Source organism: Protopterus annectens, chromosome 1.part2 (assembly GCF_019279795.1).
Source record: "Protopterus annectens isolate FY-2018-M chromosome 1.part2, PAN1.0, whole genome shotgun sequence".
Classification (NCBI taxonomy): Eukaryota; Metazoa; Chordata; order Ceratodontiformes; family Protopteridae; genus Protopterus; species Protopterus annectens.
Window position 1 is genome coordinate 409,289,096 of NC_056727.1, and position 16,775 is coordinate 409,305,870.

A 16,775-nucleotide genomic window follows, 5' to 3' on the forward strand; every position below is an offset into this window, starting at 1 on the left:
GTAGAAGAGAAAGTGGTAAGCCTGGAGTTAATGTAAGATAGTTTGAGGTGGTGCTAGTATTGAAATGGTGAAGCAGAGCAAGATGCCAAGAATTATAGTAGGGTGATGAGAATTCAAGGTGATGAAGGTAAGGGAAAGCAGATAAGTCTGGTTAAATAAAAGTTGGTAAGGTGTGAATGAAATGTGGGTGTGGACAAGGTAGAGTTTTATTTAACTGGATCATAGGAATAAGGGGGAGTGATTTGCTTGGGGTATGAGTAGAGGAGCTGGGGGCAGTTGGGATATGGGGGCAGGGTAGGGGAGTGGAGTGAGTAAAGTACCCCCCTCCCCCAATGGCTTACCACCTAAAACAGTCAATGAGGTAGAATGTTCATGGATACAAAGACAAGGACTCTGAACTCTAAATGCTTGAGTCGTAGCATCTATTTTTATGGTTATGGGCTTTTCCGAATATTTGCAGGGATTTCTCACACTGATGAGTAAAATATGCTGAAGTGTTAATTTAGCATCTGAAGTAGTTAACTTCATTTGTCCATCAACCTGTGGGTATCGGATCCATATCGGATCCGAGCCGGCAGCTTCAAACAGCTAAGATCCGAGCTCCAAGCTCCTCCCCTTACCCACAATCTCCTGCCATCCCTCTCTGACCTCAGATCTCGTTTGCCACGGTTGACTCAACAGCTTTGAACGAGTTCCAGGCGTGGGAATTAGTCGTTCTGTGAGAAAAAATATTTCTTTTCTAATTTTCTGCAGTATGATATTGCTTGCTGTTGTGTGTGTTGCCCCTTGTATTAAAACCCTCGTTAATTTTAGTGTAGTGCATTCCTCCCCATGTGTGTGAAGGCGTGTGTGTTGGGTCTTGTGTTTTTTTTTCAGTTTAACTATGTCTGAGGCCCCAAAAACCTTTTTCTCTAAATGCACCGAGTGTGGCCATAAGCTATCCCCGGCGGATGGCCACACTCTGTGTGTTATTTGCCTTGGGGTTGACCACCTTTCCTCAGGCTGCACTATTTGTGCAGCCTTCAACCCCAGGGCTCTAAAGGACAGGAGATCAAAGTTGATTCTGGCGGGACTTTTGCTCCCGGATTCGGCTTCGACCTCCTCTCCCTTGGTGGCACCTGCCGTGGCCACGGCAGAGCCCCCTTCCATCCCTGCTCCACTGGCTGGGACTTAACCTCCCATCTTAGGCCAGGAGGAGAGGGATGCTAGGTGGGAGAAGAAGAAAGAAAGACACCAGAAATGGCGGGCCGAGTCTTCCTCCTCGGCCCCGCCGGCTAAACAAGCTGCTTCTCCCAGGGCTTCCAGGCCTTCTCCTTCCCGGCTCCATTCACCTCGCTTCTCCCCGGAGCCATTGGAGGAGACCCGGTCGCCTTCTAGGTCATCGAGGCGGCACTCCATGCCCGCTTTGGTGGCCTCTTCTAGGTCCACCCGAAGCTTGTCCGATGCAGATATGGACCGGATGATGAGTAGGTTCCTCCAGGCCCAGCTGCAGATGGGAGTGCTCATGCCTCCCCCCCCCTCCGGGGGGGAGCTTGACCCCCTTTTTCGCACCAATTGCTCCTTCTCCGACCCACTTCCGGGGTTTGGAGCCTTCGGATCCGGGTTGCATAGGATCCGGGAGAGGTTCGGCACCGATACTGGTTCATACTTTGGCTCCGACCGCACCCTCGAGTTTGTCGGGTCCCTTTTTGGATCCGAGCTCTCGGAGCCGAAAGCTGAGCTTCAGATCTGGAGGGGTCAGTGTGTCTTCGGCTTCGTCTCAGTTGGAGCATATTGGCCCTTCGGAACCGATTGCTTTGGCGCCGGCCCCAATCCACACATCAGATCCGAGGGGGCTGTTCTCTGATCCTATAGAAAGCAGTTCTCCCCTGGCATTCGATGTAGTGGAGAGGGTATTGTCGAGGGATTCCAGGCCCCAGGCTCTGACTACGGGTCCACCCTGCACTCTCTCTCAGACGGGCCTACCTTCCATCACCCGGCCCCAGGGACAGCCTGCGCCTACGTCCCAGATGGTTCCCTTAGAGGAACAAGATGTGGTTGGTGAGGCTTCGTCGGACAGCCCCCCCCGAGGAGGTCCCTCACAAACTTAAGTGCAAGAGGAGGCACTTGGACTCACCTGAGTCTTTGACAGAAGACACAGACTTAGAGGAAGGGGAAGGTTCCCCAAGTTCACCCCCCCCCCCGAGGATGTCTCCTTCGGAGATATTATGGAAATGCTTCGAATTAGAGGGGGGTGGTCAGCCCAAAAGCCTTCCTCGGAGGGGTCTGTGTTTCTGGAGGCGTTTGACGCAGGCCCATCTACCTCTTGGGTGTCCCCTCCCACCGATCCCCTGGTAGACCTCATCACTACCAGGGCATGGAAGGAACCGGACACTATTGAGCCCATTCTGAAGAGACCGGATGAAATCCTTAGCCCTCCACTGATAGGATGGTATGGAGCAAGGGTGCTCCTGTAGATGCCATGTTGGTGGCGGCTGCCACCAAGAGGGAACTGGCCCAGGAGAGTTCCTCGGTCCATCCTCCTGATAAGGAGTCTCGGACGATGGACCACCTGGGGAAGCGGATGTTCGCTTCACCTACCTTCGCAGTAAGGTCGCTGAACTGTATGGCACACGTCATACGACTCCAGCGGGATCTCATCAAGGAATGCGCCTGCGTTGCCCCCAGAGTCCATGTCGACTGAGGATAAGAAGGTGTTCTCAGCTCAAATGGCCACTCTCCATCTAGAACACTTCTATGTGGCTCCTCTCCCATGCTATGGAAGGAGCCGCCAGAGCTAGTGGAGCAGGCGTTGTTTTGAGATGACATGCTCGGCTCCGCCTCTGCGATTTTGCGGAACCCTTCAAGGCGTCCTTCACAAATGCCCCTTTTGACCGTTCTTTGCTTTTTGGCAAGACCATCCACGACATGCTGGTCCAGAGCGAGAAAGACGGGAAGACGTCTGCTGTCAGAGTCCGCTTCTCGGCTCCCCAGAGGTCCTTCTCCAGGAACCAAAGGAGACAGAAGAAGATGTGGTTCTGGAAGTCTCAGCAGTCCCGTTTCGCTCCGGACCTCTCGTTGTTCAGAGGCAGAGGAGGACAGGGTGGACGCCGGCCCAGAGGTAGACGGGGACCGAAGAATTTTGGGTCAAGAGAACCCTTTTCGGATCGGCCAGCGCAACAGCCCTGAGGGGTTACCCGACTGCTCCTCTCTGGAGGCAGTCGGGGGACGTTTCTCGAGGCACCTAGCAGTTTGGGAGTCCATTACAGCAGATCGCTGGGTGCTTCAAATCATATCCAGAGGTTACAAAATTCCCTTTCTGAATTCCCCGCCAAGACCCCGGAGCCTCCGCGATGTCCCACCCAACCAAAGGGAGGCAGCAGCCGCAGAAATAAAGCAGCTGCTAGAAAAAAGAGCGATCCAGCACGTCCCCCTAGACCAGTCCGGATCGGGCTTCTACTCCAGGTTCTTTCTGGTGCCAAAAAAGACGGGACTTAAGGCCTATCTTCGACCTGTCCTTAATAAACCTGTCAGTGGCCAAAGAAAAGTTCTGGATGGTCACCATTCAATCCATTCTCCCTCTCTTACAGGAGGATGACTGGATGTGCTCGATAGACCTCAAGGATGCGTACTACCACATATTGATGGACAGACGGTCCAGAAGGTTTCTCCACTTCCGGCTAGGAGCCAATCACTACCAGTTCAAGGCCCTCCCCTCTGTGGTCTCACCACAGCCCCCAGGGTGTTCACCAAAGTTTTGGCAGTAGTAGCGGCCCACCTGAGACTCCAGGGTACACAGGTCTTTCCCTACCTGGACGACTGACTCCTGACCGCCCCCCCAACAGGCATCCACTATGTTTAGCCAGAGATTACTTCCTCCACCTAGCCTCCCGGCTGGGAATCACAATCAACCTCAACAAATCTTCCCTTCATCCAACCCAGATCGTAGACTTCATAGGAGCCAGATTAGACAAAAACCTATTGAGAGTCTTCTTAACTCCAGACTGGATTCGTACCCTGAAGCTCCACGTACTGGCCCTTTTACAATCCTCAGCTCCTCCAGCGGAATTGGTTCTGAGGGCTCTAGGTTCCATGGCGGCCACGATCAATCTGCTACCTTTAGCGTGCTTGAACATGAGGGTACTACAATGGACCTTGCAGGTTCAATGGTCCATCTTGCTACGCCCACTGAGTTCACCCATTCCCCTCAGCAGGGCTTGCAGGAATTCTCTGCTCTGGTGGCTCCAATCACCGGACCTCCAGATAGGGTGCCCCTTTTCTATGTCCCCGCCTCTAACCACGGTGACCACTGATGCTTCTTGCCTAGGGTGGGGGGCACTGTATGGGTAGAACCGTCCAAGGCACGTGGACCCATTCAGAGACCTTATTGCATATCAATGTCCTAGAGATGAGAGTGGTGCTTTTGGCATTGCAAGCACTCCAAGCCCTTCTTCCCTTAGGGACAGTTGCAATTCAGACAGGCAGCATGTCAGTGGTCTGGTATATCAACAAACAGGGGGGAACCAGATCCTACCCACTTTGTTGAGAGGCCATGAGAGTTTGGGAATGGGCGATCTCCACAAACCGCTTTCTCATAGAGATGCACATTCTGGGTCGGTCGAACATTTTGGCAGACAGGCGGAGTCGAACCATCCTCTCGCCGTACGAGTGGTCTCTGAACCCCAGAATAGTGAAGCAAATCTTCCTCAAGTAGGGTCAACCTTGCTGCGATCTCATGTCTCCTTCGAAAGCAAAGTGCAGCGACTACTTCGCTCTAATTCCCCCACCAGGGGAATCCCCCAGAGACGCTCTGGTGCATGTTTGACCATCCGGTCTACTTTATGCTTATCCTCCTCTTCCCCTAATGCTGAAATTCTTGCAGAAAGCCCGTCGGTTGGGGAGCAGAGTGATCCTCATAGCCCCATTCTGGCCTCGCCAAACATGGTTCCCATGCCTATAGTCTCATCTAGTGAATCCTCCATGGATTCTAGATCCCACCCCGGATCTGCTCTCTCAACCACTGGGTTTACCAACTCCGAACCTGGACAACCTCAAGCTTACAAGCTTGGCTGATCCAGTTCCAGTTAGGACTCCCGGTATCTCGTCCCCTGTTAAGGCTATTTTAGTGGCCACACATAAACCTTCTACGAGAAAGGTTTATAACAGCAAATGGAAATGCTTCACTATCTGGGCGGAGCATAGAAATTTGGATCCCTTTACAGCACCCATACCAGCGGTGTTAGAATTTTTGTCGACCTTATTCGACCAAGGTGCTAGCTCTTCCACGGTCAAAGTCCAGTTAGCTGCAATTTCCCATTATCATGTGGGAAGTTACCTCTGTTCCTTAGCATCTTCCAAATTATATAAGACTTTCTTAAAAGGCACCTTTCTCTTAAGGCCTCTGGTGAAAGACGCAGTCCCTCCATGGGATTTAACTCTTGTTCTCCGGTCCTTGACTGGCCCTCCATTTGAACCCGCAGCCTCGGTGGGTCTGAAATACTTATCTTGGAAGATGGCCTTTCTCATCGCTATTACATCGGCTAGAAGGGTTTCGGAGCTTCAAGCCCTTTGCGCCATACCACCATACTTGGTCTTCCATAAAGATAGAGTTTCCCTCAGGACCAGTCCCTCCTTTCTACCCAAAGTTGCTTCTCAATCTATTAATTTACCAGTTTTCTTTCCAAATAATCAAAACAAGGGTGAATACAAATTACATTCTCTGGACGTACATAGGCAATTGAGATTCTACTTGCACAGGACCGCTGAACATAGGCAATCTGAGCAACTTTTTGTATCCTTTGCAAGACCCTCTTTGGGCAAACCAGTATCAAAAGTTACATTGTCCAGATGGATTTCCCAATGTATACTTCTTGCATATAAGAGTTCTGGTAGACCTGAACCTGAAAGAGTCCACTCTCATTCTACCCGATCAATTTCTACTTCTGCTGCCTTTTGCTCCAGAGTGTCCTTGGATGACATTTGTTCAGCAGCCACTTGGGATTCATCCTATACTTTCATTAACCATTACAAGTTGGATCTAATTTCCAGAGGGAGAGCATCCTTCGGCTCTGCAGTGCTCCGGAATATCCTCCATGAGGACCCCCCCAAGTTTGGGTAGCTGGGGGACTCTGTCCCACAGGTTGATGGACAAATTAAGTTAACTACTTCAGATAAAGAAGTTATGTACTCGCCATAACATTCCATCTGAGTAGGTAAACTTCATTTGTCAGCAACCAACCCCCCCCCCCATCCCCCTAACCTATAGTGCGTCCTAGAAGGATTCCTTGTCCTTTTCTCCGGATAACATCAGGTTAGGAGTTGCAGGGAGATCCTTTTGTTGTAATATGCTGTTTTTACTATAGTAAACTCGATCTGAGGTCAGAGGGGGATGGCAGGGGATTATGGGTAAGGGGAGGAGCTTGGAGCTCGGATCTTAGCTGTTTGAAGCTGCCGGCTAGGATCCGATACCCACAGTTTTGCTGACAAATGAAGTTTACCTACTCTGATGGAACTTTATGGTAAGTACATAACTTCCTTTTCACCTTCAGCACTAAAAGGACTGTGAGTGTTGGTGAGTAAATATACTCTTTACTAACAAAAGTTGTTTCATCTTGTGCTAAAGTGCAGAAGTTCATTTAAGGTTGCACATCTTCTGGTAGGAGTGGCCACAGTCTTTTGTACTGTAGTCAGTCCCCTATCTCCTGTTGTCAGTAGCAGAATACTTAAAGCTGTGCAGTTGTAATTCTTTTGTGGTGCATGGGCTTCCTTGTGGTGCTGTTGTATAGTCCACAGACCTGCTTTATTTATTTATTTGTGCATTTATTTATTTTTGCTTCTCTGTCTGGTTCCCATTACCTGACAATTGGCTGTACTGCCAATGCAATGGAAGTATAGCTGACATCTAGGCAGCTTAAAGGATTTTCTTTCATTCTCTACATCCTTGTGTGTGTGCCAGATCACGCTCACGCACCAGGCATATAGTAAGTTGATGCAAGGGTTGCCTTTCTTTGCAAATGACATAAGCCAAAGCAGTCAAAACATTTATAAAAGGGTACACCAGTTCGATCCTGGTTTTTACCAGGAAGCAGGGCCTGAAGCACAGTCCCAGACATTTACTTTTAGTGTTCCCCTTAGGAGGGTACATTAGGTACAGTCTTATCATTCTCTTTTCATCCGTCAGCTCTACTAGTACCTGCACCACTAACAGAGCCTGGCCTGACTGGGTCCTTCTCTGGTACTGTATGCTGTTGAACTGTCTCTAAACCTGTGTTTAGTGAACAGTGGCTTATTTAGCTTTGTTCTGATTAAGCTGAGCTCAGTTCCTCACTGTAGCTTTATTATGCATGTGTGGATATATTGTGCTGTGCAATGGAGATGTTTAGTACATCTCAGCACTTTATGCATTTAGCATTATAGTACTGTACCGGGCAAGGATTTCTATATAAAATAGCTGCTGCCAGATATAGGCCTTATAATCCTATTGGGCGAATACATATATAGTTCTAAGCAGAAAATATCTTTTTATGTAGAGGCAGTTTTTTCCCTTGATCATTTGATTCAGTATTCACTTGTAGCCAAAACAATCTAATTATCAAATGAAATAAGTAAGTTTGATATCTTTTTAGATGTAAAGCAGCTTGCTGCCGAGATCCCTATGGTTTATCACCTCATAGTCGAGCAATGTTCAGAGCATTGAGTGGATAAGATAGCCTGCATCCTGACACAGCTGCCAGATTTGGAGAAGAGCAAGAAGAGTGGGTGTTACATTTTCCTCACTTTTTACCTTTTCTCCGAGTCTGTGCAATCTTTGAGTTGGTGTGTGTGTGTGTGTGTGTGTGTGTGTGTGTGTGTGTGTGTGTGTGTGTGTGTGTGTATATGTATGTATACACACGCACACACATACATATATATGCATACATAAATACAGACCTAAATATATGGGTTTCTGCAAAATGTTGAGTGTGTGTGTTTGGTCGACAGCTGTTTATTCCACTGTTTTTGATCGAGTCATCAGGTGTGTGAGATCACATAATGCCTATAGTTGGTAGTATGCCCTGACCATACAATTAACTGGGAATGTGGGTGTTGCCCTACTGCAAAAATTGTTTTTATTTTTTATTTTTAGGCTGAAGTTTTGCATGTGCCAGGGCTGTTTCTCTGCCCATTTATACTGGCATTCTGACATCTGCATTTAGTGTCTTCAATCTTTCCAACTTCTTCAATTTATAGTTGGGGTGCAGGGGAGGGTTGCAAAAAACATTTTTTTTTTGTATATTTCACTATTTTTGGGTTGTCACTGTTCTGATTGTTAAGGTTTCAGGTGGGTTTTTTTAGGTTACATTATCACAAGTCAAAAAAGCGATAGTTATTTATAGTGGAGGACTGGGTTTATTCATCTTGTGACAGGAGGTTTTTGCCTGGTCTATCTGAGTTGGAAAATAGACAAAAGGACTCCATATGGTCATTTTATAGGACAGAGGGCTTGTTTATCAATTTTCTGTTTTTTTCTGTGTTGCTATAAATTTTGTGTTTGCGTGGGTTACAGTGCCCTGTACAGTAGAAAACGTCTAGAAAGAACAGTTCATAAAAATCTGCGTCCTGTAAAGCAGCAATATAGCATAAATATCTTGTGCTCTGACAACTTAGAGCAGCTAGTTAGGAGTCAAGTGGCAATATTTTCAGGTTTAGTTGAATTCAGTATTGTGTAAAGATTAAAGTTCATAGAATTTAGTACTGTTTAGCATAATCTGCATCCCGTATTTGTCAGCTTGTTAGTTCATGGTTAACAAAGCACATTGTTTTGCCAAGGATGGTGTGTACCTCTCCCTTTTGAATACTGGCAAAAACTTTATCCACCCCCCAATAGTGCCTTTTTTATGTGATTCCAGATTGAGAGACCTACCGACATAGCAAAATCAACTCATCTAAATTCCATGGTGGTACTGCTCAATGCCAAGAGCCTAAATAAAAAAATTACACTCCCTCCAAGCCCTCTTCACACTTGAGACTATAGACATCTGTGCAGTTACTGAGACATGGTTTAAAACAGCAGTGAGTACCCTGGCAGTACAAGGTTTCACTGCCTTCCACACTTTTAGACCAGTAGCTGCACAGACAAGGCCTAAAGGAGGATGAGTCTCAGTATCTATCAATAACAAGCATGCCTATAGGGTGGTCAGACAAGATGACGCTCTGGAGTTCTTTACATGGAGGTCACCATAGACAAAATCCCGTACCATATCCTAAACAGCTATAGGTCACCCTCTTCCATGTTCTGTGAAGCTCACAATGCTTACTTGGACCTACTGGAGGCTCTTACCATCCAGTCTAACACCCTGCTCATGGAAGACTTCAGTTACCTCTGTGTAGACTTTGAATCCTACATGGCCTCAATTCTACAGGCACAGAGATTCCTGGACTTCATAAATACAAACACCCTTGACCAAATAGTGAATACACTCACTAGAGGCTCAAACATACTGGACATTGTGCTTACAAATATGGGGGAATGCTGGACCCAGCAATGCCTCATCCTTCCTGTTAAGGTCTGGCCATAAAGCTCTCTCCTTGGAAATCAAAATCAACTCTGTAATCCCATTTAAACCAGTAACAGTGAGGAGCTGTTCCAAGGCAAATTACCTTTTATTAAGTGATGGGCTGTCAAATTCCTTGTTTGTCGAAACCCAGAGAACACAGCAGCATATACAGAATTGCTCTCAGAAACTCACTACAACCATGCCAGTGGCTGCATAGAGGCTGCTGTACCTAACTAAGTTCAGGACTAGCCCTAGAAACAAATTGCTCTGGTGGCATCTTTAAGTAGGATATATACAACAATAGGAAAAAATTATGACAAAAATAAGGAAGGGTAATTCTTATAAATCCAGAATCTGCTCTATAATCAAAGTAAATAAGCAACTAAGTGGGCTACTTAGGTCAGACAAAGCCAGCTTTGAGGTTAAGGTAGCTTCCCAGCTGAAAGATAACCTTAAGGCTTGCTATACAGCTTTGTCAGGAACCTCAATAGCAGCACACAGCCACATGCAGAACTGGTGGTTAATGGTGCCACATTCATTGAGCCTGGCAAAATATCAAACCTGTTAGCAGAAAAATTAATTTTCAGCTTTACCCCCTCTCACTCCAACCATCCCTTCAAAAATACTCTCAAACATAACCTCCTAGGTATAACTTGGGAGCATGTACTGGCTGCACTCACTAAAGCCAAGAACACAGCCTCAGTGGGTCCCAGTAAGATTCCAAGATGCAGCCTGAATAGTCTAAAATATGACTTATCAGGATCCCTGGAGTCATTAACTATAGTGTTAAAGCAGGCTTTGTGCCACATGAATGGAGGACGGCAACCATCATTCCCCTTCATAAGGGAGGATCTTTAATGGATCCTGGAAACTACAGACCCATCAGCCTGACTAGTCTTATTTACAAAGCAGTGGAAAGCACCATCATGGAAATAATCAACAAGGACACAGGAGACCTCCAGACACTGGATCCATCCCAGTTTGGCTTTTTCAGAGGAAGGTCTTGCGTACTAAATCTAGTGGACTTCTTTGTAAAGGTCACTAGGCTAATGTATGATGGCAAAATTATGCATACTGCCTGGCAAAATTATGCATACTGCCTGTGATGTCCCCATTCTGGGACAGTAATCAAGGAACCTGAATCCTCACCACTGCCACTGGAGAGGGACGCTCATATGAAACAAAAGTGGATACACCCAGTATTTCCAGATACAGCTCTCTGCATCAAACACAATTTCCTTTAAGAGAACACAGGGAATACACTTGGTCCGGGATCTGGGTTTCTCTCCAAATCCCCAATAAGACTCTCTACTGGCACAGATATAAAGTTGAGACCTCAGCTGAATGTCCAAGCCAAGTTATTCACCACTCTGTCTATGAAGCCAGTGCTTCATGTCCTTGCTCCAAGTAGCTGACACACACGCACTTTGATATTTGATTTTCACATACACACACCTGGGAAAGGCTTGCACAGATTTACTTGTTTGCCCCCTTCTGCCCAGACTATAACATAGCTACACTGCCACCAGACACCCCAAAGCCAGCTACTCTAAGGCTGTTGCAAGGGTACCCAGTTATACCAAGTGAAATTAATATTAATACAAATGGCAATGTTGACCAAGTAGCCAGACTTTCAGTAGTGGCTACAGTGTCACCAATAGATATAAATACTCTCAAAGGTTAAATATTCTCTAAAGGACCATCCACAATGAAAAGTTTAAATATATTTAATAATAAATAATAACATTTTATTTTATTTATTTATTTTACAGTTGATGACCGGGATTGTCCAACTGAGCTTAGTAGCCCTTTTTCAGCGGAGGCCCGAGGAGAAAAGCTCCACATAGTTTCAAAGGCTAACATCAACACTTCTAATTAATAAACAAGATACATATTATATATACAATACATAAAAGCATTAGATCTTAATACAATATAATTAAAGACATTATGACATCATACATAAGTTTAATTAGTTTTAGTGAGGAGAGATGAGGGAAAACAGTTGATAGGAGGGATAGAAGAGCTAGAAGGGAGTTAGAAAGGTTAGAGAGGGGTTTATAGGGATGGTTACATTGACATATCCATTTGGCTTGCAGGTATTGTTTAGTGGCTGTTTTGAATTTTTGTTGCAGAAGATACCTGATTTTGAGTGGAAGATTATTCCAAGCCTTGGCAGGATTGAAACTGTAGAGATTTTGGCCTGTTTTAGTATTAGGTTTATGGATTAATAAAACGCCTTGGCTGGAGCTACAGAGGGATCTTGTTGAAGTGTAAGAGGAGAGGACTGGGCAATAAGAGGATTTATAGAGGACAGAATGAATGATCCAATTCTGAGTTAGTAGGACAAAGTTGGGTAGTTCAAGCCAGTGTAATTCTTTCAATGAGAGGCAGTGATGGGACTTATATGTATTTTGTGTATTAAATCTAGCCATCTTTTTGTAAGTTGTTTCTAGCTTGGCTAATAGTCCAGTGTTGAGGTTAGTTAGCATTTGTGAGCTATAGAGTAAGGTGGGTAAGAGATAAGAATGGGATAGGGTTAACTTAACTTCTTTGTTAAGAAATTTATTGTTACAGTACAGGAGTCCTAACTTATGATGTGTCTTCTTAATGCAATTGTTGATATATAAATCAAACTTTAAGTGGTCATCAATGATGATGCCTAGTAGTTTTGTGCTGGTGTTTACCTGTATAGGGGTATTATTTAGAGACAATATTGAGAAGGATGGTTTGATATAGTGTAGGTTTTTTGGAAGAAAGAGTAATCATTTAGCTTTTTTTTTTTTTTGGATTAAGAATAAGTTGGTTATTTAATAGCCAGTTTTCTACTGTGTTGAAGGAAGTCTGTGTGATTGATGTAAGTTGAGCTGGAGAGTCATCAACAGTGATGACTGTTGAGTCATCTGCATATTGTATTGTGGATGACTCAGGACAAGAATAGGAGCGAAGATTGGTAAAGATATTGAAAAGTAGTGGGCCAAGGATGGAACCTTGTGGAACACCTGTTTTAATGGAGAGCAGAGGAGAGTGAGCTGATTGCCATTTTACTGACTCATAGTGATTGGAGAGAACTTTCCAACCAAGATACACTAGCAGGTGAGAAATTGAGGTTAGTGAGTTTCTGCAGAAGAAGAGGATGAGAGACTGTGTTGAAGGCTTTAGATAGGTCTAAGCACAGACAGGAAACAAGTTTATTGTTTTCTCTGGCAAGTGATGTAGTATTAATGAAGGACAGACGAGCTGCAGTGGTGCTATGCTTGGGACGGAATCCATGTTGAGTTGGTGTGAGTAGATTTTCTTGAAGTAGGTATTGAATTGTTTGTGTATACATTTTTCTAGAATTTTGGAGAGAGGTGAGAGTATAGCAATAGGTCTAAAGTTGGATACATCAGTGGAGTTACCTCCATTATGTATAGGGAAGGTATATAATTATTTCCAGATAGTACGAACAGTAGACTCAGAGACAGAGCAATTTATTAGTATGGAAACTGGAAGAGCAAGGGAATCTGCAATGATCTGTAGGAAAGAAGAGGGGATACTGTCAACAGATATAGAGCATGGTTTTAATTTGGATAGGTAGTGATTTAATAAAGTTGGTGGAAACAGGTTTTAAGGAGAAGTTGTTTGTAGAGCTATTTTTTGGTGCAGGGTCTGAGATATTCAAATTATTATTATGGATAGCCAGGTTAGGGATGGGGTTAACTAGTTTTGACGTTGAGTCAATAAAATATGAGTTAAAGATAGTGTTAGTTTCCTCATGTGTTTTGTCAGGACATGGATTTGGAGAGCTTGAGGAACATGGATGTTGTATTTTGTTAACTGAGTTCCAGAACTTGTTGGGATTTGATTTAAAGGTGGAGGCTGGGTTATAATAGAAGTTTTTCTTGTCTGTATTTATTTGTCTTTTGGCCAAATTTCTAAGTTCTTTGCATTTATGGAAGTCTGGTTGGAGTTTGGTTTTTGTCCAGGTTTTCCATCTGTTTTTTAGTAATATTCAGGTATTTTTAGTCAGCCATGGAGCTGGGTTGGACTTCATTTGAACTGTTCGGAGAGGAACAAGAGAATTAAGAATATTTAAGAATGTAAAGTTAAAGGACTGAACTGCTTCATCTAAGGGGAGTTGGTGTAAGGGAGTCAATTCACTTCAGAGAGGAGAGATCTGAAGACTTCTGTGTCAAATTTTGTTAATTTGCAGCATGTAATGAACCTAAGGGGTTTAGCATGTTGGGGTGAGTATTTGAACAAGAAAACACTAAATATCTATTTACAATAAACCCCAGAGTTTCGATCACAGGAAATATTAAAAATAACACAGGTGGGCATGTTCACACAATTACAGAAAAAACACTGCTTAACTAATATCACTATATTTTTTTGACTGATCTAAAGAATTATTATTCCCTGTTTACTTACTAGAGCAAGGCAAGATTAAGTATGTGAGGTATCCTTCTTTGTCAGGTTACAAAAAAAGAGTTCTCTGAGACTTCAGTGTCGCTTAGTATTAAACATTATTTTTAGTGATGGATTACAGAATTACATCACATACATCTGGCCATTTGACTTTTGGATCCCATGCTTCCCCCTTGGCCTGAAGCTGTCAGGATGTAGCACCTATGTGTCAATAATATACACAAACAGAGCCTTGCTAAGATCTGCTGCAGCTCATGAAGTCATAAAACTATTTCAAACCTCCATCCTTCCAGAGTAGCAATTCGTTCACCCCACTGGCAATGCAGGAAGCTTTCTAGTACATATTTCTTTGTCTCTGGCTGCATTGAGAAATGTAAGATATAATCTTTATGGCCTAAATTAAGTAATTTAATTTCTTACACTTTTCCAAAGTCAGGCGGATTGAGATTAACCTTTTCTGTTCCAGTATCCTCTGTTACAATATATACATTTCAACAGTTACAATACTACATGTACATTTCTTCCTGTGTCCAGCAGGACACACTGTTGATACATTTAAAATGCAAGCAACTTTACAAATACATTTTCAACACAAGCATCTGTATAAATCAGTTTGATATTCACACAATTCTTTACTAAATTCCAGCTAGCTGTGCTGGCATATGTTACATATCTACTGCCCTACTTCTCCTGGCGTAGCTGGCAATACCTCACATCATCACACTGTCTACATAAATCTGGCTAAAGCATTTGATTCAATGCCCTACTTAGGCATTGCCAACAAAGTTACAGAACTAGATAATAAACCCATTTATAACACACTGGATAGCTAGCTAGCTCATTGCTAGTACCCAGGAGGTTAGAATCAGTGAGGCCACCTCCATGAAGAGGCAGGGCACCAGTGGAGTCCCCCAGGGCTTTTTGCTGGGCCCATTCCACTTTGGCATCTACTTTTCGGATGTCAGACCCAGTTCAAAGGCCTTTGGATGACCATGTTCACAGATGATTGCAATCTGGGAGTAGTCACTGAACCCCCCCCCCACATATCCACACTCCAAGATGAGAACACAACCCTTCAGTTAGGGCTAATGCAGACAAACGCCTCATGCCAATGCCATGGCCTAAAACTCAACACCAAGAAATTCATTATAGTACATTTTTGGAAGTTTACCACCGTGAGCAATGACATCATCAGTAAAACACACTTAAAATAGTTTCACTAGTCAGGGATCTGGGAGCTCATGTAGCTTGTAAACTTGCCTTCAACCAACATGCGTCAAGGTAGCAAGAAAATCCTATGTTGCTCAGCTTATAAGCAAGTGCATGGCATCTGGGACTAGAGAGGTTATCATGACTCTGTACTCAGCCCTCATCTGACCCATCATATAATGTACGCTTTGGTGTCTACCTGACTAGACACATGCAGCAACTGTAACATCCACGAATGTTCCTTACAAAAAGAATACAGGGAGTAAACGCGTGTCCTACACCAAACGCCTTAAAGCCCTGTACATTTGCTTGATATCATACAGACTTCTGAGAGGTGATCTTTGCTTGGCATACAAGGCATCCCTGGCCCCTGCTTTGATGAACATTTTGCAAGTCCGCAAAACAAACAGAATCAGAACTTCTAGAGCAGAAGACCTAAATTTTGCTTGCAGTATAAATAGGACATGTTGCAGAGAGAGAGAAATGTTTCTCAGAGAATTCCCTTTCTCTGGAACAGACTCCTCATTCATGTGAAACAGAGTTCCTCCCTATCCCTATTTATGTGCAACTTGGATCAAAACATGGGTAATAGAAAATTCACCCCTGGCCTGGCTCCTAGGCATCTGATGGACAGAGGCAATCAGTATTAAATCACCACCTACATAAATAAAATTTGTGGGGGGAGGATTCATTCCTTTACAGTGTGTCATTTTTCATTCATTTGATCACATTGAGACATCTGAGGTGTATACAGTCAAGAAAGCAATTGTAACTGATGGGGCGTGTGTGTAAGTACATTAAATAGTTGCATGATATATATCAGTATATTTTGATTGTTAAATACACCCTCCAACAGCAGCTAAATATCCCACAATAACTGTGAAACATTACAAAGAGGAACTATTTTATATTAAAAATATAAAATAGTATATACTAACAACAAAATAAATACAAACCAGTGTAACAGCATATTTTCTAAGTGGAGTAATGCCTCCAGGTTAGTCATTAAAGGGAAAATAATGGCCCTTCCACTGGTGAAGAGACCCTGAGCAGTCTGTTATTTCCTCAATAACACCCACTGTGTTGGGCATTACTGCTTGTTTGTTCTGTGCAATTAAAATATTATGGGCAGTATTTGTATATGGCTAGAGGAGCAGGACAACTTATTGCTGAAACAGAATCTTTGGAAAGGTAGCTTTCCACACTGATTTTTTGGTACATTTACCAGAAGTAATAGAAACATTGCAAAATTTTGTGACTGCTGCATCTCTGTTTTTATAGGTATTACATTGATTCTACAGGTGTGGATGGACATTGCCAAGCTGGCATAGCTGCACATGTTGTGAAGTAAAATGATCATATAGAAAACAATGTAAAGCTGAATAAAGCTTAGGCAATTCTGCCGTCTGGTATATTTTTATTAAAAAGAACAGAACTCACTATGAGGATCATTTCAAGCAAAAAGTACTGTTTGGATGCAAATTTTATTTCAACCAGGCGTATATATTTGCTCTTTTAAACTGATAGTTAGCCACTTCTAAATTCAGTCTGCAAGCACGATAGATAAAATATCCATTATTTAGCAACTATAGTAGATAAGTAGATGTGTGTGCGGTGCAGCTTTCTGCTAACTAGCCTTTT